The sequence below is a fragment of the Erinaceus europaeus genome, chromosome 19 (genome assembly GCF_950295315.1).
Source record: "Erinaceus europaeus chromosome 19, mEriEur2.1, whole genome shotgun sequence".
Lineage (NCBI taxonomy): Eukaryota > Metazoa > Chordata > Mammalia > Eulipotyphla > Erinaceidae > Erinaceus > Erinaceus europaeus.
The window spans coordinates 16,757,696-16,782,423 of NC_080180.1; positions in this window are offsets into that span (position 1 = coordinate 16,757,696).

Sequence of the window (24,728 nt, forward strand, 5' to 3'; positions counted from 1 at the left end):
GAGGAGGGTATCTAAGTCTAAGTAGACACTATTTCATTATGAACTTTATACTGACTCACTGCTGACTAGTGTGTACTTTTGCTTTCAGGTACATGTTTTGTGCTAATTTATGGATACATGTGAACATATGCTCTATCTCATGGGACCTAGTCTACATCTAGGTTTTGGGACTTTGTTAGGAAAGTGAACCACCTGGAATGGAATTAGGGAATCCTATGAAAGGAAACCCAACTAATAAGGCTGAAGGGTTGACATTCCATGCCTGATATCTCTGGACACAGTCTAAAGTGAAGCATGCTGAGGTGGTACTATTTGCGTTGATTAGGTTGGGATCATCAGATGCGATAATCATTTGGTATGAATTGAGAGAAGCATGCAGGAAAGTGAGCCCCACCTTAGAGGTTCTAGGACTGGGGAAACATAGGCTCTATAGAGGAAGTGGGAGGTTCCTGCTGTCTTAGGGTTTAAGAAGGCAATAGATAGTTATTGCTATAAGCACATTATTTGGCACTTTGAATCAGATAGGCTTCTTATGAGGTTGAGCTGTTAGAAGTGATTGTAGTACCCTACTTAGAATCTCTTCAGATCTTTTTATCGCTTGTATTGTTGCTGGATGCTTATTTCCCCACATTCTCTTCCCTCCCACTTCTGTGGGCTTTAGTTCTTTATAGTTCACTGGCCACCAGCTCTGGAGGATTTTGGCTTACTAGAGCTGGTTTACCTACTTTGTCACAGTCTCAAATTTCCAGACTTTAATATTATTATTATTATTATTATTATTATTATTATTATTATTATTATTATCATCATCATCACCAGGGTTATTGCTGGAACTCAGTGCATGCACAACAAATCCACTATTCCCAGTAGCCATTTTTTTTTCATTTTTCTCTTTCTGTTTATTTGGTAGGACAGAGAGAAATTGAGAGGAAAGTGAGAGTGAGGGAGAGAGAGAGAGAGAGAGAGAGAGAGAGAGAGAGAGAGATGAGAGATAAGACACCTGCAGACCTGCTTCACTGCTCTTGAAGTATCTCACCTGCAGGTGGTGAGCAGGGGCTCAAGCCTGGGTCCTTGGGCATGGTAATGTGTGAGCTGAACTGCGAGTACCACCACATGGCCCCAAACCTGCCATTCTTCATATCCCCTCTTCAGCTTTCAGCCAAGACCAAATGGCACAAAACCCAGACCATACAATCTATGCACTCTAGATTGCTCTGTGCAGAATCAGGCAGAGTTGGGACTTAGCCTAAAATGACTCCTTGTTTGACTTCTTCCCTTTATTTACTTCCCCCATCCTCACTACTTTTCTCCTGCAGCTGCTTCCCTAATAAATCCCTTGCATATGCTCCTTATCTCTGGGAAGTTTGTGCTTTTTTGACACCTGCCTGAGACAATGACATTTAGATAACTGAAGGTATATCTCTCCATTGAATTCTTTCTGATACTAAATTATCTTTGGATTGAAGTTCAGATTATCTAAGTAGTTTTCTTTTTAATGGGAACAACTTTTCTTTTCTTTTTCTTTTTTTCTTTTTGCCACCAGGGTTATTGCTGGGGCTCAGTACCTGCACCATGAATCCACTGCTCCTGGAGGCCATTTTTTCCCCCTTTTGTTGCAGCCTTGTTGTGGTTATTATTGTTGTTGTTGTCATTTGTTGTTGGATAGGACAGAGAGAAATGGAGAGAGGAAGGGAAGACAGAGAGGGGAAGAGAAAGATAAGACACCTGCAGACCTGCTTCACCACCTGTGAAGCGACTCCCCTGCAGGTGGGGTGCTGGGGGCTCTAACTGGGATCCTTACACCGGGTCCCTGCGCTTTGCGCCACGTGCGCTTAACCTGCTGCGCTACTGCCCGACCCCCACAACTTTTCTTTTTAAAAATGATTTATTTCATAAGAAGAAGAAGAATGAGGAGGAGGACGAAGAGGAGAAGGAGGAGGAGGAGGAGGAGAGAGAGGGAGAGAGAGAGAGAATTTTACATGACAAGCCAAAAGGAAAGAGAAGTCAGTGACTTGTGACATCAGACCTTGAACCTGGAGCCTTAGGTGTATAAACCATGTGCTCTACCTCCTTAGTTTTTGCTTTATATGATTTTTATATTAAAGTTATAATGACAGAAAGAGGTCCATGGATAAACTGATAGACCTAGGGTTCTATATGATTATTCTTTTCTAAGTATTTCTCACAATCTTGAAATTCTAATCCAAATCATTTTAATTATGCAGTGTTTTAATTGAAATCTATAATTTCCTTTGGTGATATGTGAGACACTGTAATTGCTGTTCTGCGTGTGTCATTTTATTTACTTTTAGTAAGTTTACAAAGATGATTTTATTGTACCCAGTTTGCAGATGGAAAAAAACCAAGACTTTGGAGGTGGTGTAACTTGTCCCAGATTGCACAATAGCTACATCCAGGCCTGGCATTTGAACTCTGGAAGGGCTCCTAAGGACCACAGACTTGCCAAGAAATAATTTCACTGCGACTTCTTTCATGCTAAGGAGAATTGAACAGGAATATCTTCTTTTAAAGAATTCCTGATTTAAAAATCAGTCATAACCCTATGAAAATGTTTAGATAGTACTAAGTGTTGGAAGTTTCTCCTGAATAATGTTTCTCCTGAATTGTGGTTTGGAAAGGAGTGTTCTCGGGTAGTAATGAGAGCACCCTTTATGAAAAGACTCCTGGACAGTGTATCTAAATGAAGAAACAGTTCTTTGAAAAATTATCACATTGGTATTTTAGGCCATTTAAAAATATTGCATCAACTCCCTTCAGACATTTGACTGATGAGATGGTCGGAAACCCTAAGTCAAGAAAGACAGTAGTTTGAGTAACTGGATTCTTTGTGGCTCCAGCTATCTACACAATGGATTAAAAGCACTTTTCTTCTGAGAGTGTTTTAAGAATTGTTAAACATACTGTTTTCATAGTTCCTAATCAGTTTCCATATTATTCCGTGGCCCTAGGAAGCCTATTGATAGAATTCAATCAGGCAGAGAAAGGGTCACAAGACTTGCTCTGGGAGTTGTTTGAAAATTCTCAAAGGACATGTGGTCAACTCAACTTTTGTGTGTTGACAGATGGGCCATATATTTCTCTAAAGAAAAAAAAAAAGCTAGCCATTGGATTGTAGATACTAAGTTATAGCAATGAAAACTGCAGAAGTTTATCAAGAGGAATAGCGTGCAACCTTACAGAATACACTGCAACGAAATAAAAGCAGTGTTGCTGGAAATGTAGAAAAAAAAAATAGCCATATGCCCATGGAGGATAAAACTACAGCAAAGCAAGTTTTAGAAACAGCCGGGTCTTGAAAGCCTATGTAGCCTCTTGCCTAGGAGTATGAAAGAGGCATGCTGTCCAATGTGCTGAGAGGAAAAGAATTAAGAACACCTGAGTTTGTGTGAAGGATGAAATGGCAGCCCCAAACCTGCTCATTGTGAAGGGAAGTTGCTGCACAAATGTTTTACCATTCAATAAAAGTTCCCGGCCATGGGCTTGTTTCTGTCGCCCTTAATGTGCTGGTTGAACATTGTACCTGAATTAGCTTTTGTAGACTGGTATCCGATACGTATGTGTTTTAAATGAGAGCAGTCGTGAGAGTGGCCTAGCAGAGTGGGCCTTTGTCTGAGTGGGTGGGAACGTGGAATCATTTAGAGAAACCACATTCCAGACTAGCCAGAGAAAACAACAGGATGGTAAAAGGAGATGGGGAAACCTATAGGAAAACAAAAACAAAAACAACAACAACAAAAAACAAAACAAGAAAGCTGAAGGGGAGGGACGAAGGAATTGGGGAGCTCTGTTTATAGTATATGATAGTATTTGTGAAGGAAACCTCACAAATTTAGTAGTCCTTGTGGTAATCTTTTGTGTCGTCCATGTTTTTGACCGATTAGCCTTGCATCCTGAAAATTTTATTTAAGGTGGTCTAATTCAAGGTAGATCTTGCTCAGTGAGAAGCATATTCAAATTTATATGCTAGATTGGACCATTATGTTTATTTAACTAGACACTCTTATTTCCATGAGATTTTTCTGGGGGTGGGGGAAGCCCAAGTAGCAAACCTCGTTAAAATAGCTCTTCCTGTGTGTGCTGAGAATGTCAAATGGCCGCTGCATTCTCCTCCAGGGATTTTATAATCAAGCCCAGGACCCAGTTAGATGAAAAAAAAAATGCCTTTAAAAAAAAAAGTCTTAACAAAGTCATATTCTTTCTTCCACCAATCCTTGCCCTCTGTAAAAAATAGAATAAAAATTTTAAACCTGTTTATTAAAAAAATGTTTCCACCTATTAGGCTATAATAAGGAACAGGAGTTTTATTTAGTTTGGAGGTCAAATAAATTCATATGTTCACTCTGTCCTGTACCCTTATTTAAAAAAACTCTAAGATGCACCAATTTTTTTTTAGGATAATCATATATTTCCCCTCAAATAATAAGTGTTTGCTAGAGCCATACAATGTTCAATGGCTCACACTGTTTTAGGTGTCAGATTGAAGCCAAACAGAGACACACAAACTTAAGGCTCAACATGGAAGCACTTTAGTATGAAATTCGGGGCTGCAAACTCAAATGCCTACATGGGTCAAATAGGCTATGCAGCTTGGAGATTAAGTGGAGTTTATAAGAGAAGGCTTTCGGGGGGGGGAGAATCTTTAGATGTCATGTAAAATAAGAATTCATTTTCATGCATTGAAGACCAAGGGACTACAGGCAAGATTAATAAGGCTGATTGATTTAGTCAAATTATTATTTTTCTTCTTTTTTATATTTAATGTTTATTTTATTATTTTTATACTTATTTATTTGTTGGATAAGAGACAGAAGTTGGTGGGGTAGAGGGTGGAGAGAGAGAGAGAGAGAGAGGGAGGGAGAAAGAGATACATGTAGTACTACTTCATGACTCATGAAGCTTTTTCCTTGAAGGTGGGGACCAGGAGATTGAACCTGGGCCCTTGTGTGTGGTAATATGTTCATCCTACCAGGTGTATTCACCACCCAGCCCATATTTCTCCTCTTAATATCCTTCTTACGCTATCAAATTCTCTTAATTCTTTGTAACAGATTAATATGGGGCCTGGAAAACCAAGGAAGCAGTGAGGGGGAGAAGAAATGATGGGGATGATGAACAGAGACTAAGACCTTTTCCTCCTTTTTCAAGCAAGTAGATAAAGGAGTTGGGGTTGGGAGTAGACAGACTCCATTTCTAGAATCTTGTTCATGAGTGCACCAAAATCAGTCATGCACTGCAAGGGAAGTAGAACAAGTAGTTTAGTTCTTGGTCCTAATTCTGTGAAGATGAATCATATATATTTATTTCAGTGTCAGAGAAAGATTTCCTGAGAACTTTCTGTATTAAACCATCATTAACTTCAAAGGAAGGAAGGCTCCAGAATTTATCTCTCCAAGAAGTAGTTTTCTTCAGCACATTAATTGACCACATTAGATAGATTTTTGAAAAATGATACCTTACTGAGGAAAGAATTCTGATTTTTTGACATAATTATCTCCTAAGTATTTATCTTTCCTGTGAAAGTTCTTCACCAGAAAAAAAAAATTCTGTGTCTAGTTAGTTCCACTGAAAGATTTAAAAACAGGTCTTAAAAGCATTTTACAGAGAATAAAAAATTCTGTCTGGTATTTTTAACTTCTCTTAAAAATAAAATTTTTACAGATTTTTATTTTTGTATTATTATTATTATCATCATTATTATTATACCAGAATACTGCTCAGCTCTAACTTAAAGTGGTGTAGGAAATTGAACCTGGGACTTTGGAGTCTCAGTCATGAGAATCTCTTTGCATAACCATTATGCTATCTCTGCCCTCTTTTAAATAATTTTAAACATTGACAATTACTTGAATACCAAAGACCTAAAATAAATTAGCAGAGTTGGACTGGAAAGATAGGTCACAAGGTGTGTGTGCCTTGCTATTGAGTGCTGCCCTGGGGTCAGATGGGAATGCCACTTATTTATAAGGGAAGCTCTGGTGTCTCTGTCTGTCTGAAATGAACAAGTGGCCTGGCACATGGGGTAGTGAATCACACATGTGTGGTTGTAGGTCCACTCCCTGCTGAAGAAAGAAAAGAAAGGAAAAGAGAAAAAGAAAAAGTAGTCAAATGACTAGAAAACTAGAATGAGTATTCTGAATAAGAACCCTTCAGTTGTCTAAAGGCACCTCAGATACACATGATCTAATTTAATTCTCTGTTCAGGACTCTAGAGTGTTCTGTGATTACTTGATTGGCAATTTAGTTTCTGTTTGAATGCTTCCTGTGTTGGGAATGTAGTATTGTCTCTTAAAGAAATCATTCCTTTCTTTTTTTTCTTGACTTCACAAGATTTAATAATGATCGACAAGATTGTGGGATAAGAGGGGTAGAATTTCATATAGTTCCCACCACCAGAGTTCCGTATCCCATCCCCTCCATTGCAAGTTTCTCTATTCTTTATCCCTCTGGGAATATGGTCCAAAGATCTCTATGGGGCGCAGAAGGTGGGAGGTCTGGCTCCTGTAATTAATTCTCCACTGGATATGGGTGTTGGCAGGTCGGCCCATATTCCCAGCCTGTTTCTTTTCTTTTAAAATGTTTGTTTGTTTATTTATTTATTTATTCCCTTTAGTTGCCCTTGTTTTTTATTGTTGTTATTATTGTTATTGATATCATTGTTGGATAGGACAGAGAGAAATGGAGAGAGGATGGGGAAGACAGAGGGGGAGAGAAAGATAGACACCTGCAGACCTGCTTCACCACTTGTGAAGCGACTTCCCTGCAGGTGGGGAGCCAGGGCCTTGACCCAGGATCCTTATGCCGGTCCTTGCACTTTGTGCCATGTGTGCTTAACCTGCTGTGCTACTGCCAGACTCCCTCCCAGCCTGTTTTCTAGTGGCATAGGGCTCTGGGGAGGTGGGATTCCAGGACACATTGGTGAGGTTGTCTGCCCAGGAAAGTCAGGTTGAAATCATCTGCAACTTGATGGCTGAAAAGCATTAAGATATAAAGCAGAACAAATTGTTTAATAATCAGGAACCTAAAGGTAAGAATACAGCCAATGAGATTTGGAGGCTTCATGTTGGAAGAAGCTAGAGAGTCTATTTTAGGCATATTCCAAGAGGCCATGACTTTACTGATTTTTGCCTGGGCCTGACAGCCTAACATGCCAGTGGGCTGAAAGTATTATCTGGGAAGATGGTGTCAGAGTTGGGACTAGAGCAGAGAGTAGACAGAGTTAGGGCTAGAGCAGAGAGTAGCTCCCAAATATGGGAAAAGTATATAAATACCATTAACTGTGAAACCCCATTGATCTGATCTGGGGCTTATGTCTGTTCATATTTAGCACAGGAGCCTATGTAACCTCTGCATCCCTGGAGGTCCGAGCTCGAATTTCATGGTCACAGCTAGGAACGTTCTAGGCGGCACTCATTTCAGAACTAGTCTTCCTTGAGTGACAGAGTGTGTTGACCCAGCCTTCTTTTGGAGAGTGAGGAAGTTTCTACTACTATTGTTCTACACTGAGGCAAGGTCCTCTAGAGGCCCACAAGAGGGTCTATGATGTTGTTCCGGACAGAGATGACCAGTGATAGTGAAGAGCGGGATCTGTTAGAGGTCTAGGCCCATCATATCTATGTGGGAATCCCAGGATTCCATGAGTAGGGCCCCAGATGATGGGATGGCCTGATAGTGACCAAATGGGCCATGATTAGAGTGTGCTGGTCTCTTGCCCTTACCCCAGCTTTTGTAGTCCTGACTTTATCTGACAGGGCTAGACTTAGAGTGATTCACTTAGAGGGAAGTGAAATGGGCAGTAGGTGAGGAGGGCATCTTGGTCTAAGTAGAAACTATTTGATTAAATACTTAATGTTTTTTTTAGGTCTTTGTACTTGCTTGCTGTTCTCCTACATCAATTCTTAAAGTGAAAAAGGCTACCTCTCAGTGTCTATATAATACACTAAATCACTTCATATCTTCTTATTGATGAATTTCATATACTTGAAGAGAACTGCCATCACTCTTTACATATCCTATTAGGACTAGCTTCCCTCTGTTCCATTTAAAAAAATTTTTTTTTATTATCTTTTTGGGTAGAGATATTCAGAACGTGAGAGAGATGGGGGATGTAGAGAGGAAGAGAAACAGAGAGACACTGCTTCACCACTTGCAAAGTTCTCCTTCTGCAGGTGGGGACTGTGGGCTCAAACCTGAGTCCTTGTGCACTGTAACATGTGCACTCAGCCAGGTGTGTCACCACCCAGCCCCTTCTAGTTCAGTTATAATCTAGCTAGTGGAGAAGATAGGAGGTTGTTTTCTGTGATTATATGGAGTGGATTTGTACAGTATGTATCTCTTAAGATTATTCTCCTGAGCTCGGAGTTTGGGAGGAAACTTAACATTAATAATAAATATGATCCCTCAGCTGTGATTTCTACCACCAAAAAGAGGGAGCCACACACATTGCTAAAGGCTATTTCATGAAAGAGCACTGGAAGGAGCACTATTAAACTCTCATCAGATGGAGTTAATCAGGGAAGACTTCCTGGAGAAAGCAAGATGCATTCATGAGTTTGAAGACCTGAGGTATACTGTTAAAAGCAATTCTGGGGAGTCGGGCGGTAGTGCAGGTCGCTTCGTAAGCGGTGAAGCAGGTCTGGAGGTGTCTCTCTTTCTCTCCCCCTCTCTGTCTCCCCTTCCTCTCTCCATTTCTCTCTGTCCTATTGAACAACAATGACAGCTATGACAACAATAACAACTACAACAAGCACAACAACAAGGGCAAAAAAATGGAAAAAAAAAAAGCCTCTAGGAGCAATGGATTTGTAGTGCAGGCACTGAGCCCCAGCAATAACCCTGGAGGCAAAAAAAAAAAAAAGCAATTCTGGATCAGAGAATGCCAGAGTCCCTTCTAAGGTCATTAGTATTCTTACTTCCTCCTTAGTGCAGAGATGGATAAATAAAACCTAAGCAAATTTGAGCAATGCCAAAGACATTTTACTACTTGGTAGCAACATTTTGCAATCTACCAGTGCTTGCAAATTTATTTATTTATTTATTTATTTATTTATTTATTTATTTTGCCATCTAGGTATCACTGGTGTTGGTGTTTGTACATCTCCACTGCTCCTGGTGGCCCCTTTTTCCCCTCTTTCCAACAGAAGGTGAGAGACAGAGAAACACAGAGAATGAGAGAGAAAGAGAGCGGGGGCCGGGTGTTGGCAACCTGGTTGAGAGTACATGTTACCATGAGCAAGAACCTGGTTCTGAGCCTCTGCTTGCTCTGCACTTGCAGGGGGAGGAGAGGGCACTTCATAAATCTTCTTCTTCTAGCGTTTGCCCTTCTTCCGTAGCCAGTCAAATGATGGTGCAGATCTGTATCTCTCTCTCTCTCTCTCTCTCTCTGTTTTATCTTCTCCCCATCTCCATTTCTCTCTGTCCTATCTAATAAAATAGAAAGGAGAGTGAAAAAAAAAAGGTTACTTGAAGCATTGAATTTATAATCCTAGCACTGAGCCTCAGTGATAACCCTGGTAGAAGGGGAGACAGAGAGAGAGAGAGAGAGAGAGAGAGAAAAGACAAGAAGGGAAGAGAAGGGACATCAAAGCCGATTCTAACACATGAAATTCCTTCCTGCAGGACCTCCTGTGTGGTGGTCAGGGACTCAAACCTGGGTCTTTGCACATGGTTGCCTGTGTGTGCGCTCTACTGTGTGAGCTACTTCCCAGCCCTGAGGATTTGCTGACTGGTTCTAAATACAGTTGATCTTCTTCTGAATCTATGCAAACATGAATTTTATCATAGAGTAAAACAAATTTCTTCATATTATTTGATAATCTATTAGTATTCGCAGACTCACACAGACATTGTAATGTACATGTTTTGGCTTAAGTGTGCATTTTCAAAACAATTTTTTTCATGATCAAATTGGAATTTTTTTCCCCCTTCATAGATGATTAGTGATTGTTGAGCATTTTCTTTAACTTGCTATCAGTGTTTCCCATTTGAGGTGAAATCAAACATGGAAAATTTCACTTTAGCACACAGGCCTTTTGGAAACCAGTGCAGTAAGGGATTTAAATTATATTAACTTCAAATGTTTTTCTCTTTTCTTTTTTTCTTTATTTTTCTTTTTTCTTTCTTTTCTTTTTTTAACCACAAATTACTTAATATGGGGGTACTGAGCAATTATTATTTTTTTTTGGCATAATTGAGCTGGCTTGTTGGTTCAATTATTTATGAGCTTCTTATAGATTTATTAAGGTATTTCAGCATATTCTGACCTTCATATCCTGGAACTGAACATCTACAACGTTTTTTTTTTCTTCTATGGGTACATAAATAAGATTTCATACCAGTAAAAATATTCTTCTGTTGCAAAAACAATAAGGCAGTTATGAACTATATGAGGTTATTGGGCACTCCGAAACACAAGATACCTGGGAGAAAATGACATAGCTCTCAAATATGCTCCATGATGACAGGACTTGAGATTGAATTAAAGAAAGGGATGAGGACAACACTGGAAGAGTACGGCACTTTATTTCCTTTTAATTTTCTTTGCTAAAGATTTTGTGCTTTTAAAATTGGGCTATTGAAAAAAATATTTTAAAATAGGGATTTGAGAAACTGGAAATAGTAAATCAAAAGTGGCAAACTCACTCGGTGGAAATGCCAGGAATTGAAGTGCTTTCAAATTTTTTAGTCTGGCCATTTACTCATTTATTTGTTTTCCTATCTTTGATTACTTTGAATTGCTTCAGACAAGAGACTCTTAATATAGAAATTAAGTTTTTCAAAACAGAAAGGGAGAAAAAAGTGACTCAAGGTAGAATAATAGTAGTAGGGGAAAGTTGGCAAAAGTCTAGAATACTGCTATTAGGTACAGGAGACTGTGGGCAGTAATAACTTTGATTGGGTCTGCCTTTCTGTTACAGGTGTCCTGGAATTCTTTGAGAAGGTGTAGACAGAGCAAGGTCATGGAAGTCATAAGTATTTGGAATGAAATGGGGAACAATGCTAGTGCAGCAATTGCCACTTACGAGTGATGGAAGGTGTGCCCTGAATCTGTCAGCAAGATTTCTGTCTGGGTTGAGCTGGATAAACAGCAGGGCAGGGAGATCAAACCTAACTTACTTTTACTCTGGGTCTTCATTGGCCCCCAGAGAAAGTGACAATCTCACTTACATTATTTTTTATTATGACTTTTTGGCCTTGATTCTGCTTAACTTATTCAATGCAGGTCTTAATATTGGGGTTTTTCAGGCCTTATATGGGATTAGTACCTTCTTACACCCATAGTTTCCCCTGAGTTGCCTACAGCTACCACAGCATCAATTATAATCTGTTAATTTTGGAGTTCACTGGCTAGGTTATTGTACAGCTCTGGTTACTTCAGATGAAGTGCTTGTTCACCTCCTTCTCTGTACTCACTGAGTAGCTCTCCTCGGTGAAAACTGTAGAATATAATCACGCATAAAACTAAGCCACAGTGTCAAAATGGTGGAATATATCCTAAACAACTCTAAACACTGACAGAAATTATTTAAATAAATCAAAGGTAGAGAAATAAAATACCTATAACACACACACACACACACACACACACTAAAACTACAGCATAAAAATAGCAATTAGGCACAGATAACTTTTTCCATAGTTTGTTGTAGGTATTTAATATACTTAAGTACATTATGAATCATCAAGAAAAAAGGAACAGTGTTCCACATTCCATATGTCCTAAACTTACTTAATATTAAAATAATCTTTGGCAAAACATTGGAGGCAGTATTTCACTTAGTATTTTTTTATTTCTATTTTATTTTATTTAACAGGACAAAGGGAAATTGAGAGGGGAGGGGAGACAGGGATAGACACCTGCAGACCTGCTCACTAGTGAAGCGTCCCCCCTGCAGGTGGGGAACTCAGACCCAGATCCTTGTGCATGGTGGTGCCACCACCCAGCCCTGAGGCAGTATTTAATATAATATATTTTCAGAAATGTTCACCTATAACAATTGATCAATAATTATTTTTTGCTTCCAGAGCAGAAATTTCTTCCATCCAATCATCCATCCATCCATCCATCCATCCATCCTCCCACCTACCTGTCTACTTACCTGCCTGTCCGTATTTGCAGACTTAATGTCTCACCTGTGCACAATGCCGCTATTCCAGCCTCTTCTCCTTTTTTTCTTTCTTTTTTGACTTAAGATGTAGCAAGCAAGTATTTTATTTTTAATTTTATTGGAGATGTGTTTAATGAATCACAGCACATTTGTTTATACACGTGTAAGGGTTTTCAGTTCTGCACAGCAGGTATCTGCTACATACTCTTATTCCTACTGCTCCTACCCCCATTGAGGACCCCAGACCCCCTCTCCTCCACAGACACCTGATCCCATTTCCTCCCCAGTACCCCTTGCTTGGATGCAGTACACCACCCTCAGTCCAAGTTTCATCCTGTATTCTCCCTTTCTAATTCTGTCTTCCTTGGGTTCCACTCACATGTGGATTCATCCTGTACTCATCCCTTTCTTCCTGACCTATCCCACCTAACACTTTTCCTTCTGCTTCCGGCAAAGGTGAGGCAAAGACTAAGATTTTAGCATTTCTGTTCTGATGTCTGGGTTTTTGATGATTGGCCTTGGTTCTCCAACATTGATTATATCACTCTGTCCCTTCTTCCTCCCTTTTCCTTTTGTGGCCATTGTTTGAGTTGTCATTTCTATTCTACCACCAATCACCTCCTCTGAAGTTAGAGTTCCTTTACTTCTCCTCCTGTAGGACTCCTTTCAGTAATTCTTGCAACCACAGGGTTCGTGGTGGTAAATTAGTTTTCTCTATGTTTGGGAAGTCTTTGATTTATCCTTTTATTTGAAAGATAGTTTAGCAGGATCCAGGCTATTTTTCATTTAAATAGTCACAGAAAGAATGAGAGAAAGAAAGGGAGAAAGAGAGAGAGAGAGAGAGAAAGAAAGAAAGAAAGAAAGAAAGAAAGAAAGAAAGAAAGAAAGAAGGAAAGAAAGAGAGAGAAAGAAAGAAAGAAGCAACAAACCTGAAACTTCCTTTGGCGACATAGCACCTCCACCTCGTATGTAGTGCCAGGGCTTGAACCTGGGCTAGGAACTTGGTAAGGCAAACTCCCTATCCTTTCATCTAGAGCAACCCCATACAAACTTCCAATTATAAAGTAAGTGTCCAGGGACGCCATTATTGTTGTCAGTGGTGCTGTTGCATATTGGAAATTGCTAAAGAAAAATGGATGGAGCTGGTGGTGGTGATCATGCTTAGTGAAGTAAATCAGCGAACCACAGCTACCAGATGATTTCACTCATGTGGAACCCAGAGAATTGAAACATATTAACTTGAAAGAAAAAAAATATATATATAATCAACCCATATCTAAGAACTTGGGTACCACTGAAGAGGGACAGAGAGGGATAATCGCACATAACCTGGCGGTGGGAATGGACTAGATATAGCCTTATTCTTTTGTAATCTTCTAAGTTCCTATTAAATCACTAATAAAAATATACTGGTCATTCAAAAATAAACTAACAATTTTTTTTAGAAAATAGGGAAATTGCTAAAGGAGCAGATCTAAGTTTCCCTCATAAGGAAAAAAAAAAGCGTTTGCAACTGTGTGGTGGCAGCTGTTGACTAGAATGACCATGGTGTTTGATCCTGGCCCGTCGTTCACTTCAAATACGAGAATAGCAAAGTTAGTGGACAGACCTGAGTCCCTTTATTTAGGAACATCGGATGATTGCAACCCAGGGAGCACAGAACTTAAACAGAATCCTAAAACATCTCCTGTTCCTAGGAAGAGACCCAGGTTGCAAGGGAGGGGTTCTTGAAGAAAAGGAAGATGTAGTGAGTGACAAATGAGGTCAGGTGAAGGAGACACAAAGTAGAAGGGGGTCACAAAATGATGTAAGACGTAAAAAAAAAAAAAAAAAAAAGACTCACTGCCTGGTGCTGCAGAAAAAGCAAAAATTCCATATTTAGCCTTTTGCAGAAAGGGAAACACTTGCTGCAAGGTACAGTGTGAGCTGGAGCGTCTTTGCTCCTCAAATCAAGCTCTCTCTCTGGTAAAATCGGCTGTTTTATATTTGTGGGTATGAATAAAAACCTAAAGCTTGAATTTTTCCACGTCTCACAACTTTTTATTTCTCACTCTCCTCCTGAGAGAGGAGGGGGAAGGGTCCCTATTTCCCTGTCTCCCCGTGCCCCAACCCCCCAATATCTCACTATAGGATCCTGGCTCCTTGTAGGATGGAAGGAGAGTGGGAAGAATTTCAGTCCTGAGTCCAATCTCAGTCCTTTTGAAATTCAACTCCAAAAGTTAAAGTGGATAATTGTTCTCTTTATCAGTCTTTTCAAATAGGATATTCTCATTCTTACTGACTTTCTTGGAATGTTGGCCTTCTGGTCCAGACTAAACATTAAACTTTAAAGAGGCGGTTAAGTGGCTTTTTCTGTGGTAACTTTCTTGGGTCTTATTTTAATATGGCTCCAGTGATGCCAACTTTTCATAATGTATATAAATCTCGAATCATTATGTTGTACACCTGTAACTAATATAATGTTATATGTCAATTATATCACAGTATTTAAAAAAAAGCCTCTCCAGTGCAGGAAACTGGTTATACCCCCATATAAGGGCCTGCCAAGTCAGGTTAGCTGTGAATGGGCAGCTCTTCATTTCCACCTGTCCCAGACCCTGGGTGAACCTAGAGTCCTTGGGGAGAGATGTGTCTTATATTACTGCATGACTTTCCCAAACGTCAATCTCAAACGAGAGGTCACATAATTTGTCTGATGACATTGACCTAAGTCACATCAATCAATTAACCCAGGGACCAGTTTTCTAAAATTTCCAATTTTTTTCTATTTTAAAATCTTTTACTTTATTTATTTATTTTTGAGTAGTGGCAGGAGAAATTGAGAAGGGAGGGAGAAATAAAGAGGGAGAGAGACACCTGTAACACTGTTTCACTGCTTGTGAAATTTCCCACCCAGCTGGTGGGGACCAGGGGCTTGAACCCAGGTCCTTGTGCACTGTAAGATGTGTGTACTACTGAGTGCACCACCACATGACCCCAACTGGCCAATTTCTAGGCATTTGTTTATTTAAAAATTATAGGAAACATGCATAAACTTTTCAGATAGTCATATGGAGTAAGATACTTTTTTAATAAAGAAAATTCATTGATAAATTTTTACAACTGCACTTAAATATTAATTTGTGTCTAGCTCAGCTGCCTGCAACTCCTTGGCAAGAGAAGGGAACGGGGTGGGGACTTTATGTTGGAAACAGGGAGCAGAGAGCTGGGTGTACACAGCACAAGCCGAGCTGGCACCACCTAACCCCTGGGTGAAGAAAAGACTCTGGAATGCTGATTGAGAGATGAGGAGACCTGTGGGTCAGAGACAGGGGAGGAGACAAAGTCCAGAAAAAGTGAGGGGAGGTGAAACAGTAAAATGAATCCTTAGGTGAAGGGGAATGATAAATAAAGAGGAACTAGAGAAAAGAGGGAGAATTTGAAGTCTCCAGAGCCTTGTGTTTCCAGAAATAGCTTAGGTTCTGCCAAATCATCCCTTAGGAATTTTTGTGAGTTTTCAAACTGTTTGATTGGAGTCAGGAGATGACTCATGGGGTCCGGGAGGTGGCGCCGTGATAAAGCTTTGGACTCTCAAGCATGAGGAGATGACTCACCCAGTAGAGTGCACAGTTTCTCAAGCTTAAGGACTCAGGATGGAGTCAATGGCCAGCATGTGGAAACAACCTACATTGAGAATTCACCAGCATAATGTGGATGCTATGGTGTATGGTGTCTCTTCTTTCTCTTCCTCTCTGTCTCTCACTTTCTGTCTATAGGGAAAAAAAAACAAAAAAACAACCAGGAGTGGAGAAATTGTGCAGGCATGGGACTCCAGTGATAACCCTAGTGAAAAAGAAAGTTATCATCTGGGAGGTGGCACAGTGGGGGTGTGGGGCTTGCAAGCATGAAGTCCTGAATTTGATCCCTGGCATTATTTTATTTTACTGGGAGAGAGATACAAAGACAAAGATATAGGGGAGGAAGGGAGGGAGAGAGAGAGAGAGAGAGACTGGCCAGAGTACTGCTCAACTCTGGCTTATGGTGGTGCTGGGCATTTGAACCTGGGGCTTCAGAACCTCAGGCATGAAAGATTTTTGCATCGCCATTGTGCTGTCTCACTAGCCCAGGATTCTTCCTCTTTTGTTGATAACCAACTGCTCTAACTCCTCTCATTTTCTAGCACTTGTCCTTTGCAAAGAATTTGATTTTAAAAATTATTTGTTTTAGCATTATCATACTTTAGTTCAAATAAGATGACACCCTCTACCACATGCGTGTATACACACACACACACACACACACACACACACACACAGACACAACTTTCTGGAGAAAATCTCCATGCTGTAATATTTAAATCTGACTCAGACTGAAAGTTCTACTCAATAATTTGCTTTCATCTGAGTCGTTTATACTCATTTACACTTGTGTTCATGTTGACTGTTGTCACTTCCATTTATGAACCAAATGAGATTTTATGTATCGCCAAATATGCTAGGCTTAAAAAAATAACTGCTTCATTTCTTTCATTGAACTACATGTAAAATACTGTAATATAAAATTATTGCTAAGTAGAAACTTTTTCTTTCCTTTTTTCTTTTTTTGGTGTTGCTAGGGGATGAACCCAGGAACCCATGCATGTACATGTACGTTACTGTTGTATGCTTTACATTGGGTAGTTCTCCCCCGCCAAGAGAATTGGATCAGTCCAGTTATTTTCGAGGGCCTGCTTGGCCCCACCCCGAAGGAACCCCGCCAGAGTTCAGAGGGTTGGAGAGTTCGAGAGTTGGAGAGTTGCAGAGTAAGACAGAGTGCTTGCACCTCCGCAAAGAGACAGCAGAGTTCTGTTTGGTGATTAGTTTGTCTTAGTTTATGAATCGTTGTTCCTGAATAAAGAAATACAGCTTCCCTGCCCAGCCGTTGTCTCCGCATCTCTGTTACCCGCCGTGAAGCTAGCCCGGCCGGCTCCGGCCGCCGAATTTTAACAACAAATGGCGCCCACATGGACCTGACCTGCGCATCTCTCAGATAAGTAAAGACAATTTGGCTACCTATGCACTATGGCCTTCTCTTCTGCTTGTGAAGAGATCTCCAAAGGCCTCTGCTCTTTCTTCACGAGACTGTTTTGCTGTTTCTGGAACTTTTATCTCTGGACCACTCTGTGGTTTCCACTCGCTCGGGCGAGCTCAGAACAGCCAGCGGGAAGAGCCAGCGGGCGGGAGGTGAGGCGCAGAGCTGCCATTTCCACCTGGTTAAACAGCCAGCCAGCCGGCTGCACCCAGACAACCCCACGCACCGCGCCCGCAGCCCCGCAGCCCCGCAGCCCTGCAGCACGCAGGAGGCTGATGCCAGCACGCAAGAGCCCGATGCCAACACGCTAGAGCCCGATGCCAACATGCTGGAGCCCGATGCCACCATGCAGGAGCCCAATGCCAGCATGCAGGCCAGCCCACAGGAGCTGGCTCTCCACTGCGTGGCGCAGGGCACTGGACGCGTGATCCCTCCACGCTGCTCGGCCACTGCGAGCAGGGCAGCAGACATGGCAGGGCCATGGGGCAGGGCCGCTGCGGCCTATCATGGCTGCCACCTCTGGGCACCTAGGCCCACGCCTTCTACAAAACTGGCCCGCCTGCCCTCTTGCTATGAATTCTGGAACGATCCCAGACCTCCCGGACCCCCGGGCTCCCTGCCGAAACTGGGCACACGAGATCTCCAGCTGCCGGTCCGGTCTGAAGGCAGACAAGCTGGAGTACGCAGAGATTTGTACAGAGATCGCAACCTGCAATTCCTAGAAGTGAAGCTGTGCGGGAAGCCACCTCCGGATGGTGACCCCCCCCCCCAACAACTAAGACAGTACAGATTTAAATTCGTGTTTAAAATGACATGTCTTCGTAACAAAGGTTTCTCTCCTTGTGTATTAATGACCATGTTTATGTGAATGTTTAAAGTTTGGTAAACAGTAACTTTAAGGCTAAATTCCTACTAGTCAAAGTTAAATGAAAAAGGTTTTCAACGTAATTCTCATAAAGATAAAGTTAACTTACATTTAAAGTCTGATGTAAAAATTAGTTAACAATCAATATATTTTAACTAAGTTGGTCTAAACAAAAGGTTAAATAGACTTGTTGATATGTAAAACTCTCCATTACCTTCTCTATTAGAAATGGTAGATCGCACAATGGCTATGCTAATTATTCTCATGCCTGAGGTTTCCTCTCCTGAGCACAACTAGGGTGTGTCTACATCTTGAATGGGTGTAACAAAAGGTTAAAAAGACGTTGTTGCTATGTAAAAGTCTCAAATTCCTTCTCTATTAAAACATTAGATTGTGTTGTGGATATGCTAATAACAAGTTTTGTTTCATAGTAAGTAAATTGCAGCCAGCTGCCTTTGGGACTCTATGCCGTTCCCCGCCCCCATACAAATGCCTGTCCAGGCAAGTACGCCCCCCAGAGGCAAGAAAGTACGCCCCCCAGAGGCAAGAAAGTACGCCCCCCCAGAGGCAAGAAAGTACGCCCCCCAGAGGCAAGAAAGTATGCCCCCAGAGGCAAGAAAGTACGCCCCCCAGAGGCAAGAAAGTACGCCCCCCAGAGGTAAGAAATGTTTTTTTAAGCTGATAAAGTTTTGCCCACAGAGGCAGAAATGGCCCCCTCAGGCCTTCCCTTGGCAGCACACTGGTTCTTGTTACTTGCTTACATGTTTCTCCATGTTTGTGCCAGTTTCCTTTTATAAAAATGCCTGTATGATATATGTTTCTGTTCACCCCACACCCTTGATACTGTAGTCATTTAGTTAAAAAGAAAAGGGGGAATTGTTGTATGCTTTACATTGGGTAGTTCTCCCCCGCCAAGAGAATTGGATCAGTCCAGTTATTTTCGTGGGCCTGCTTGGCCCCGCCCCAAAGGAACCCCGCCAGAGTTCAGAGGGTTGGAGAGTTCGAGAGTTGGAGAGTTGCAGAGTAAGACAGAGTGCTTGCACCACTGCAAAGAGACAGCAGAGTTCTGTTTGGTGATTAGTTTGTCTTAGTTTATGAATCGTTGTTCCTGAATAAAGAAATACAGCTTCCCTGCCCAGCCGTTGTCTCCACGTCTCTGTTACCCACCCGTGAAGCTAGCCCGGCCAGCTGGAGCCGCCGAATTTTAACAACATGTTACCACTGAAGAACTTGTTCAGCCCATTTTTTTATTTCGTTTTTTGAGAGAGAGAGAGAGAGAGAGAGAGAGAGAAACTGAGGTACTGAGAGTAGAGAGACACCATAGCACAGCCTCACCATTTTTGGTGTTCCTATGTAGTAGCAGGACTTGAACCCAGAACCTCACGCACACACAGTGATACACATGATGGCTATGTCTTGACTCCTAGAAACTCTTTTAAAAAATTATGAATTAAAAAAACTCTCTTTAATGGCATTGTCTTTTTAGACATTGACAGAGGCAGAGAAATGAACTGTGTCCATCACTGACTTCAACACTGAAAGACTCAGAGCCAGCAATAACCATCTACCTCCATGGGACTATTCTGAAGCAAAGCTAAAACTTCATGTCATTATTTTTATCCCTAAATGTCTCACAATACTGAAGAATAAGGGTCCTGCAAAAAATAAACTAACAGCACCATTTTCTTTTTTTTTTGGTGATGTAATATTGATTTATAAAATTATGAGATAACCAGGGCATAGTCCCATACCATCTCCACCACCAGAGTTCTATCTCCCCATTCCCTCCATTGGAAACTGAATTAGGTCTCCCAAAACCACAGATACCACTTGACTATTATTTCTATAACTATCTGTATATATATATATATATATATATATATATATATATATATATGTGTGTGTGTGTGTGTGTGTGTGTGTGTGTGTGTGTGTGTGTGTGTGTGTGTGTGTTTGTGTGTGTGTGTGTATACCTATTTTTCCCCTGTGTGTGTGTATACCCATTTTTCCCGTGTGTGTGTGTGTGTGTGTGTATACCTATTTTTCCCCTGTGTGTGTGTGTATACCCATTTTTCCCGTGTGTGTGTGTGTGTGTGTGTGTGTGTGTGTGTGTACCCATTTTCCCCCTATGGCCTTGATTTCTCTTACTTTCTAAGTCACACCTACGCCTACTACTACTTCCCAGTGTCCTTCCATTTTTCCTCTTCTCTCTCTGGGTCCTGATTAAATTGGAGTTCAGAGCCCTTTGGTCATCTTCCCCTAACATTTCTCCCCCTCTGGGAGTATGGATCAAAATTCTCTTTGGTGAGCAGAAGGTGGAAGGTCTGGCTTCTGTAATTGCTTCTCTACTGGACATGGACATTGGCGGGTTGATCCATATCCCCAGCCTATGTCTTTCTTTCCCTAGTGGGTTAGGGCTCTGGACAGGCGAGGTTCTTCAACACATTGGTGAGTCTGCCCAGGGAAGTCAGGATGGAATCATAGTAGCATCTGCAACTTGGTGTCACAATATCATTTTCAACTATTAGCTTAAGTCTGGGGGGATTGGGTGGTAGTGCAGTGGGTTAAGCGCACATGGCGCAAAGCACAAGAACCAGCATAAAGATCCTGGTTCCAGCCCCCGGCTCCCCACCGGCAAGGGGGTCACCTCACAAGCAGTGAAGCAGGTTTGCAGGTGTTTATCTTTATTCCCCCTCTCTGTCTCCCCCTCCTCTCTCGATTCTCTCTGCCCTATCCAACAAGGACAGCAATAACAACAAAAATAAACAAGGGCAACAAAAGGGAAAAAATAGCCTCCAGGAGCAGTAGATTCGTAGTGCAGGCACCAAGCCCCAGAGATAACCCTGGAGAAAAAAAAAAAAAAAAAAAAGCTACGTCCACTTTTCCCTTATTGTGTCAAGATGTGAAAATTTAAATTTAATTTCTGCTTAGCTAATTATTCCAGTTGAAGTATTTTCTTTTCTTTTTTTGCCTCCAGGGTTATTGCTGGGACTTGTGCTGGCACTACGAAGCCACTGCTCCTGGCACCTATTTTTTTTCTTTCCGCTTTATTGGATAGGACAGAGAGAAATTGAGAGAGGAGGGGAAGATAGGTAGAGAGAAAGATAGACACCTTCAGATCTGCTTCACTGCTTGTGAAGCTTCCCCCTGCAGGTGGGGAGTGGAGGCTCGAACCCAGATCCTTGCACGGGCTCTTCTGCTTCGTGCTGTGAGCACTTAACCAGGTGTGTCACCGTCTGGTCCCTATTTTTCATATTAAATACTTAATGGGTTTATCTTCTAGGCCTGTACAGCATAGATTATCTGCCTGGCAGGTGTTTAGAAGTCTTTTGCTGTTATTGTTATTGTGATATTTGTAATTCTGTTAGTATTGTTCTAGTGACTTTTTACTAATTTGGTATAGTTAAATGCTTAGAATTAGGATTAATCTTTTGAGATGCTCTGGTGGGTCCCAACTCAACTCAGAATCAGTTCTAGTTATGTTTTTATCATGTGGTATAATTGAATACAAACAAAGCACCCATATAACTGTTAGAAACAAATTTATCTACAAGGAGAACTATTTATATCAGTGACTCTGGGGCAAGCTTTTTGGATTTTAATTATGCCCAGGGGAAATAGTTAAACTCAGCAATATATCAAACTTTTGATACCCCTGGAGTTCATTACCATACAATAACTACATTATCTGTCACACCTTATTGCTTCATTTTTGCTTTGCAAAGCTTTTTTATTGGCTGCATTACTTGGTAGCAACAGAAAAACACAAAAGAGCTGCTTTAATTGCAAGCTGAGTTCTTTGTGTGAGTAGAATACTGAACACTATGTGTGTGTGGGGGCATTTCTTGGTTTTTTTTTGAAACTCAACATTTATTTGTATTTTTTTTAATATTTATTTTATTTATTTATTCCCTTTTGTTGCCTTGTTGTTTTATTGTTGTAGTTATTATTGTTGTTGTCGTTGTTGGATAGGACAGAGAGAAATGGAGAGAGGAGGGGAAGACAGAGAGGAGGAGAGAAAGATAGACACCTGCAGACCTGCTTCACCGCCTGTGAAGCGACTTCCCTGCAGGTGGGGAGCCGGGGCTCGAACCGGGATCCTCATGCCGGTCCTTGTGCTTTGTGCCACCTGTGCTTAACCCGCTGCGCTACAGCCCGACTCCCTTATTTGTGTTTTTTAATTTAAATTTTGCTCATGAAATATATGTTGAAAATATTACCTGCAGCCAAGTAGAGATCTCCCGTCACTACGAAGTGCGCCAAACCTTGCTACTGTGCAAGCAATAAATATTCATTATAGAAGAATTAAGAATCACAGGAGAGCACAAAAGAATAATAATAAAAAGCCTCATGGAAAGAATGAAGCCAGAAGTGAGCTAGCTGCCCTAGTGCCACAGAAAGTCAGACACTGTCACATCTGCTTTGCTAAGACAGGAAAATGCTCCTTTGCTGATTGCTTGAGAAGAATGGAGGCAGGAGCTCTGTCCAGGTCAACTTCTTTTATTCTCAGGAAGCATTTCTACAGGTGTTTGAGGGGGTCAGAGGGGGTGGGAGGAAAGAGCTGGCTGGGAAGGTGGCGCTGGAAAAACTTGAGCTGAGTCCCAGGACACACAGGATGGAAGCTTGGGGCCATTAGTTCTTCCTAATGGTCAGAGCAAACTCTGGGATCAGAATGGGCTGGCTTTCTGTGAATTTCCTGCCTCCACAATTTGTAACAAGTTTTAACTATTCTTGCTTACTTTGAAGAAGCAAAGTGAACCGGAATGGGGTCTGGTGTTTGAGTCGCTGATCTTTATCCTTTGTTTTCTAGATTTAGTTTTTAGCAATTTACATGTTCCTGAGTCTAAAACTCTCTGTCCATTTCAGGTCACCTCCACCTTGGGGAGGGGGAGGGGGCATCATGTCAGACTGTCCTGTCATTTTGGTTCCATGGCTTCAACAACTTCTGATTTTTTTTAAACTTTTTTTTTTTTTTTGCCTCCAGGGTTATCACTGGGGCTCGGTGCCTGCACTACAAATCCACTGTTCCTAGAGGCTTTTTTTTTTTTAAATTGGATAGGACAGAGAAATTGGAAGAAGAGGGAAAGCTAAAGATGGGGAGAGACAGATATCTGCAGACCTACTTCACCATTTATGAAGCGACCCCCCTGCAGGTGGGGAGCCAGGGGCTCAAACCGAGATCCTTATCCTTGCATGGGCCCTTGTACTTGGTGCTATGTGTGCTTAACCGGTGTACTACTACCCTGTTCCCATTTTTTATCTTTTGTTAAGTGGCTAGATATGTTTGTTTTTTCCTTATGCTATTGTATACTATCTGTGTGACATAGCCTTTTAAAAATCCACTTTCCAACATTCTAACTCTGCAAACTATTATTAACATGCCCACTCAACAATGTTCTATGAAAGGCTTTTCAAGTTAACACACTTCTACTAAATCATGCATTTTGCAGCATAATATTCCACCATTAGATTGACATGATGTGTACAGTCACATTGCCTGTAATGTTTGATCTTATAAACAACTGTCAGAAATAATCTTCTTTTTCTCCCCAATCTCTTGGGCTTCTCCACTCTGGGCTTGAACCTGGGTCTTGTGCATGGTAAAGCAGCCGCCTGCTTGGTGAGCTATCTCACCTATCCCAGAGAAACATTCTGACATATACAACATACTTAATTATTTATTTATTTTTTGCCTCTAGAGTTATTGCTGGGGCTCGGTGCCTGCACTATGAATCCACTGCTCCTGGAAGCCATTTTTTCTCTTTTGTTGCCCTTGTTGTGTATCATTGTTGTTATTGCTATCATTGTTGTTGGATAGGACAGAGAGAAATGGAGAGAGGAGGGGAAGACAGAGAGGGGGAGAGAAAGACGCAGACCTGCTTCACTGCTTGTGAGGTGACTCCCCTGCAGGTGGGGAGCCAGGGGCTCCAACCAGGATCTTTATGCCATGTGCGCTTAACCCACTGCATTATCCCCAGCTTCCCCCTCCCTCCACTTAGTTATTTTTTAATGCTGTTGCTAAGAGGGGATTTGTCCCAGATTGGCTATTGCTAAGGTTTATGAATCACAATGAAAACCAGACATCTATTAAAGTTATTCTAAAATGTCTCTCTAAGCTTTATTGGGATAAAAGATATTTCCCCACACACTAACTGATGCTAGGTAGTAGTATTTCTAAGCTTTGCTGATCTGCTACTTAAGAGTTTCATGTTGTTTTTATGTGCATTTACTTATTCTTCAAATGATATTAAATTTTCTAAAAGATTCATTTATTCTGAAAGAGAACGAGGATATAGAAAGGACCAAAGTACCACTCAGCTTTGGCATATGGTGGTACCAGGGACTAAACCTGGGTCCTGTGGGGCTCTAGTTATTCAAATTGTTGCTATAACAGGTGGAGCTATCTTCTTGGCTTAGAGAATATTGTTTGTGTGTTTACTGTACATTTGCATTTTTCTTCCTTCTGTTGTTGTTGTTATCACTGGGGCTTCATTACTCTGAGCTGACTTTTTTCAGGTAGAGAAAGAGCAAGAGCAAGAGACCCCATAGTACTGACTCTTCCTTCAGTCAATGTGGGGCCATGGGAAGTCTGGATCATGTGCATGGCAGAGCAGGCGCACTGTTCAGGTGAACTGTTTTTCTGATCTGGACTTTGCATCTTTCTACAGAGTATTGCTAATCAGTGTTTT